The sequence below is a fragment of the Mesoplodon bidens genome (assembly GCF_964165515.1).
Source record: "Mesoplodon bidens genome assembly, contig: HAP1_SCAFFOLD_555, whole genome shotgun sequence".
In the NCBI taxonomy this organism is placed as follows: Eukaryota; Metazoa; Chordata; class Mammalia; order Artiodactyla; family Ziphiidae; genus Mesoplodon; species Mesoplodon bidens.
The window spans coordinates 27,070-34,077 of record NW_027672576.1 but is presented as its reverse complement, the minus strand read 5'-3'; the positions used below and the strand labels follow the sequence as shown (position 1 = coordinate 34,077).

Sequence of the window (7,008 nt, the reverse complement as noted above, 5' to 3'; positions counted from 1 at the left end):
ACACCCAAGGATCTGGTTCAACCAATCTTTCTCCTTCTTCTATGCTACTTTGAACTTTATGCAACTGTAGTGGATAGGTTTACACGATAGGGCTGGAGATTCCAATTCAGTCTCCAGGAAGTGTCAGAGCCAAGTGGATGGAAGTTTGGGGGGAATAGAGTATGGGCTCTGAGTTCAGAAACAGGAGAAAGCTTGCCCCTGGATCTCTTGGTAGGGAATATACAACATCTGCTCTTAAGAGTTCCTTCTCTCTCTGATGAAGGCTGGGATTGAGATATGCCCTATGAACCCCTTTTAGCTTAGCCATAATAAAATGTACAGCATCACCCTCCCCCACCTCTGTTTTTCCTATACTTTAGAGCAGCAGCAAGGATGGCATTTCCAGCTCTGTGTGTGTAGGTGAGGGGAGTATCAGGGAGGCTGCTGAGGGCTGTGTTGAGTCCAGTCCCATATAAATGAATGGCTATGTTCATGGGTCACCTACCTTCCACTCTATGTTAACCCCAGAGAAGGAGTTTTGGATGAATGGAATAGGGGTGTGACTGTGGGTAGTAACTACCTGATGGTCAAACACTGTGAATTTAGGGTGGGATGTAGGTGTAGAAAAATCACTGGATCCAAGGAAGGAGGCAAAGTGGTACCAGATTCCCATAAATGTGCAGTTCTGAAAGAGCAGCCCCCTGACATACAACCACCATCTAAAGGCCTAAAGGGGAGGAAAAGTTAAGGGTCCAGTAGCTCATCATGGCCCCACCCCAGGGTCTCTACCCTATTCCAACTCTAAGATCACAGACCTAGAGAAACCACCTTTAGGTCAAAACAGAAAGTCAAACTTATAGAAGTAAAGCAAATCAGGGAAGGTTAATCTCTTAATACTATATTTAATAAGCTTACACATCATCTCCTCTTGACTTTTAGAAAGGATAACTTAACAATAGGTGTAAAAGCCAGGACTAGGGAACTTGGGATGTGACTCCTAGTCTGGTGACCTTCACATAAACACATGGCCCAAGGACTGCTCCAGGGGAGAGGTGGGGACTGGCTTGTGATTGTGTAGTAAGCCTTGCCTGTCTCCCAGTCCTTGATCACCCCAGAGCCTGGCAGGTGAAGAAGCAATCAGACAGGATTTGTGGTGGTGTGGAGGTGACCTGTGCAAAGTGGATGGGGCCGGGTGCAATCCAGGAGTGTTCCACTGATCTGCTTCTGGCACAGCTTTTCTTGTCTCCTGACCCCCATCCATATGGAAAAGCAGGGAGATGAGGAAGAATTTCTCTAGAGTGATTTGGTGCTTTCTGCCATGTGCAGGGCGCATGGTGGACACAGCTCCAGGTGGTGTCTTTCTCAGTGTGGAGATTTCTGTTCCAGCTGATGCCCCTGATCCAGATGACAACAGAAATGGACCCCATCCCCCATCCCTGTCAGGCCCCTCAACACGTGGAAATGCTGTGACCTGGGGTGGAGGGGGCAGAGTGAGCACAGGACTGCTCACACCCCTGGTTTCTCCCTGGAGCCAGGCCCTACCTCTGGGCCCCAATTCCCAAGGCAGCCTCCAGAATGGGCACAGCAGTGAGAGTGGAGCCAGGACTTGTGGGAGAGGTCGGTACCCAGAGGAAAGAGTTGACAGGGCTGGGACCTGAGCCTGGCTGCTGCTGGGTCCTCTCAGGGGCACCCAGAAGTGAGTTCTGGGAATATGGGGAAGCTGGACTTGGACCTCTCGGCTCCTGCTGGGAGAGTGCCACAGACAGGTGATGCTGATGGAACAGCAAGAAAACAGAAAGAAGCAAGTCCCTTTGCCCTTCTCTTGCTGCTCCATCTTCCATAAGGTACAGTAAGACAAGAAATTGAGAGACCAAAAGAAAAAAAGAAATGGAGAGACCCAGAGACAATACACAAAGACTTCACAGACACACCTCTCAAGAGAGACTTCTCACGCAAACACCTTTCTCAGAGATCACATACTGAGACCTCACACAGGGACCTCATGTTGCTTCACAGACCCTCAGACAGAAACCTAGCACAGATTTAACAGATTTCCCAGAGATACCTTCCAAAGGGACCTCATACAGAGACTTCACACAGAGATCTCACCCAGAGACAACACACAGAGACTTGGCACAAAGACCTCACAGAGACCTCACGTCTATTCTGCAGTATTCATTGACAAGTTTTTCTTAGTGAATATGAAACCACTTAGCAAACTGGCAGCATGATAAATATATCATCAGTTGTGCCCCTCTGAGATCCACCAGACACTCACCGTCAGCATTACTCTAAATGGGGAAATGTTTGAGAAGTTTTGTTCTTTTGTAATGTCACTGCCTCTGAACAAAAGAATTATACATTCCAAATGTAGATTTGCAAATTTCATTGTTAGGTGTTCATTAGCTTGAAAATCACAAATTACTTTTTTAAATTTCTATTTATTTTAGAAGAATGAAGAAAATAATGTTTATTTCTTAGAAATGCATGTAGTACTCTATTTTTTTATTTTTAAAAATTTTTATTGGAGTATAGTTGATTTACAAATTTGTGTTAGTTTCAGGTGTACAGCAAAGTGAGCCAGTTATACATATACATATGTCCACTTTTTTTAAAGATTCTTTTCCCATATAGGCCATTACAGAGTATTGAGTAGAGTTCCCTGTGCTATACAGTAGGTTATTATTATCTATTTTATATATAGTAGTGTGTATATGTCAATCCCAATCTCCCAATTTATCCTTCCCCCCTTATCTCCTGGTAACCATAAGTTTTCATTTGTACCCTTTTTTTTAGGAGAATCACAAATTTTAAGCACAACTAAAACACTGTCAGTCTCCAGTGAGGGAAAATATTTGTCCAGTTTTAGTTATCATCCAGTCAAATGGTATCTGGCACGTTTTTTAATTTATTGAGGACAAAACTTAAACTTGAGATGGCTTACTTGTTTCCTTTGGAAACATAAGAAAAACCTGCAACAAAGGTACTCTAGGAATGAAATAAACCAAGAAAGAAGCATCCGGACTCACATTCACTTCCCAGAGGGCTGTGTAACTAGCACATTATTTTGCACATAATAGCTTGCATCAGGTTTGTGGGGTTTGCTTTATTTTTTAACAGGCCAATAATCATGTGAGGATTTTTCACAAGTCAAATTTCTGGTTTTAAATTTTACATTCTGGCAAAATTATGCTTCTGAATATTATTTTATTTCTTAAAATGTGGTAATGCCCTAAAATGATATTACACAATCATAACGTTCAGCTAACATACTTAAAAAGATGGGCTATTAAGGCTTCATTCTTAAATAATTCTATGAAATGCACATTTTCTAAGACATGCAGTTAGGATCCATTTTATATTCATTATAGGGTTAACACATTGCTTTAAAAATTTTTGAAGGATTATAAAATATATGACTTAGCCTATGCTTGACATTATACATGTTACCTCATAAAATTACTGAGGGAAGGATACCTGAATATCTGAATTGAAGGTAGTCTACATTTAATCTACATTTGGCTTATAACAATGAATAATGAAAGACTTTCATTTATTATATATCTCACACTTTCCAAAGGGTACACTTCTAAAAGACTACTGATTTCTCACTGCTAATAAGCAACCTATTGTCCTTGCCTTGGTAAAATCTATTTTAATGACAGCTGGTTGTCTCCCAGATTATCCATTGGTATTACAGCGTCACGGTCTTTTAAGAGGAGCAGGGCTGACACGAGGACTCTGGGCTTATTTCTACAAGAAATTTAGTTTTTCTATTCTCCTAATTAACAAATGTATAAGTATTAATTTTTCACTTTACTCCCTTTCATCGTTGAATCAGAAAACAATGGACTGTGGTCACGTATGTCATCTAATACTCTATCAGATCACTTTGTTTTAATAGTGCAGCTTACTCAGGTAACTTTACTGATCCGAACAAAATGGAATCAATTAGGAAAAAGTTCATACAGGAAAATATCCTTTTCAAAGTTGACTATTTTAACACAGTTAAATAAGCGATTATTTTTTAATCCTTTGAGTTAAAATTGTTCAGGGTGGCCAAGAAAGTCTGGAAACATGAAAAATGTCCATAAAAGCACTTTATTACTATAATACGTTGAATGTGTTGCTCCTCATTATTAATTCACAGTTCATTAAGCTGGGCAAAATCACAATGAGCAACGTGCATTAAAGCAAAATTCCCATCAATCATTTTCCATCTGCCATACATTGTGTCAGATGATTTGTGTGTCTAATTTTCATGGAAAAACTTGTACTTTTACTCCAGAATAAGAAATCAAGGGGGATCAATCTATTAAAAAGATATTAATATTCCCAGACTCTGTGGCCTTCAGTATTTTCTTTTTAAGAAGATTCACCTACTGCAAATCTTATAAATATTTTTACCATTTAATATGCCCAGACAAAATGGATACAAAAATTAGATAAAAGAGAAAACAACAAAAACAGATCCCCTTTGTTTTCAAAACATTTGATGTTTACATCAAAATATTTTGTTGAAAATGAAGTGATTTTTAATCTATAGTTAAAAGACACTCTAATGATATTTAGAACATATTACAGATCTGGATTTTTACAAATAGATTTTTATTTAAAACAGGTAACACACTGATATCAATAAACCAGGCACTCTAGAACAAAATGTGGAGATGGCAATTATGCGATGACTTTTTAATACTCCAAGGGAAAAAGAGTTTTTCCAAAGTAGTCCATCTACAATATTAACCCTTAAGATCTACTCCCCTTGATAGGTTTCAATATTATTTTCTGTTTTATACACATTTACTTTATAATTAACTCCTACAGGAGGACATTTCTGGAAATGTTCCCAGATATCTACAGCCACACTTTCTGTCATGATCACACCATGGAAAAAGTAGGGAACATCCAGATCCTGATGATCCAGGGGTTTCATAATTACCCCTTTGAGGTCAGTCAGAATCACAATCATTCCCAGAACAGGGTCGGTCTTTACATTTGTGCCCCTAGACATGCAGATTGTAACACTACCCACCCAAAGGCAAGTTGTCTTCCTTACTCAGGTTTGCAGGGGCACCACTCACTGTGGTAGCTAGAAGAGTCCGTTGCCCCCACCCCGGACCTGCATTCTGTACTCTCCACAGACACATCGTACTACAAATATACAAGTGGTGCTGATGAAACTTCCAGAAAGCTATAAAATAATGCATGCCAGGCATGGTAGATGAGGATTTAGAAAATGCTAACATCTTCTCTAGGAAATAAAGGTGACATACCTATGTGGCTTTAAGCATTTTTGTGCATTAGCTGGCCCCCTGGATCTGGGAAACAGCATCTGATTTTGAAGTTTCTCAGCCTCATTCTCTGCAGTGAAATCTGAAGCTCTTCCTTCCTTCTCTGAGTCCAGAAGCTGGAATTGATACAGTCTGCTCTCTGTGATTTCTCTCTACCATTTGTTTCCAATGACCACTTCAACTCAGATATCTCTCAAATCAGGGATCACTCCTAAACTTCAGGAGGAAGGTCACTGCCCTTTTTATTCCCACCACAATTTTATGCTAGTAACCCTTTACAGTGTCAATAAACTTATTTTGTAGAATGTGCCCCCTGGACTCCACCTGCTAAATCTGTTTTTTGGGCAAATCATTTGTTACTTACCTAAACAAATTTTATAAAATCATATTTCATAAAATTGTATTTTATAAAATGTTATTTTCTTATTTTATAAAATTGGTAAATCTAGGGATTTAGGCTTAATTATTATTTTTAAAAATGTTGGTACTCATTTTGCCAATTTTTCTCTTTTTACATATATCAGAAAATATGTTAAGAACTCAACTGTGAAGATACCACTATTTTTATTTTTTTTCACTTTTCGTACTTAACTTTTATAACAAACCTTTATTATTGCACAGGAAACATGAAAGTTTGTTCCTTGGAAAACATCAGTCTTAAGAACGTACTAAGTTAAAGCTTAGCATGTTAGATCTGCGAGTAGCCTTGCCTTTTTTTTTTTTTTTTGCGGTACGTGGGCCTCTCACAGTTGTGGCCTCTCCCGTTGCGGAGCACAGGCTCCGGACGCGCAGGCTCAGCGGCCATGGATCACTGGCCCAGCCGCTCCGCGGCATGTGGGATATTCCCAGACCGGGGCACAAACCCGTGTCCCCTGCATCGGCAGGCGGACTCTCAACCACTGTCCCACCAGGGAAGCCCAACCTTGTCTTTTTTTTAATGTTTTTTCTGAATTGTTAAAAAAAAAAAAGCCTTAAGAGCTTAGGAACAGAAGCAAATTGAGAATTAAAATCCAACTCATTCAAATGAAGTTTGTCAGAACAGTTTGTGTGTGGAGAGGACAGCTTCTAGGCACTTCAGAGAAACCAGTAGGACAGAATTGAGAATATCCAGCACCTTACAGGGCTTCTCACAGAAATGCTTTAATGCAAAGAGGTGACTAGATTTCACAGGGAGACCAGGGAGAGGATGCAGAGATAATTAAATCACATTCAAGCACCTGTTTACCTGGGAGGTAAGTTCCTTCATATTGTGGTCAGATGTTGTTTAGGGGGACACTGGTGCAGGGCAGGTGTTGGGAGGATGAACTCTTTTCTGAGTGATTTTGCAAGTGTGAAAATTCATCCAACAGAGATGCTAGAAAATTTTGCTCCTAGTAGCGAGCGTCCAACATGATATTTTGGGACAAAAATATGTATTTGGAAGAATTTTTCACAAAAGAGCAGTGATGGGAGGAAAAGATACATATGGGCCTGGCTAGTAATATTCTTCCTTCACAATTTTCTTGTGGGTTCCTGAGGCCTGTTGTGACTGCTTGGAGACCTGGTCCCCAAGCAATGGCCCTCTTTGTCATACTCAGGGTAACCCAGGAAGTTGCTTGTCTGAAGCAGAAAAGGTTCTCCCTTCCACTCATGTCCTCTTGCTGATCAGATGAACACATGGCATCATCTACAGCTGAGAGGTGTTTGTTAACTAGCTTTGTTTCATAGGACACAACTCATATATACTCTACAGTAA

At 40.1% G+C, this 7,008-nt stretch overlaps 1 long non-coding RNA gene across 1 annotated transcript in view; it reads right to left on the bottom strand.

Annotated features, from left to right (window-relative positions):
- The window catches only part of LOC308609976, a 31,185-nt gene that overhangs the window by 10,341 nt on the left and 13,836 nt on the right, over positions 1-7,008 (bottom strand). The gene's annotated exons all lie outside the window — the stretch shown is intronic.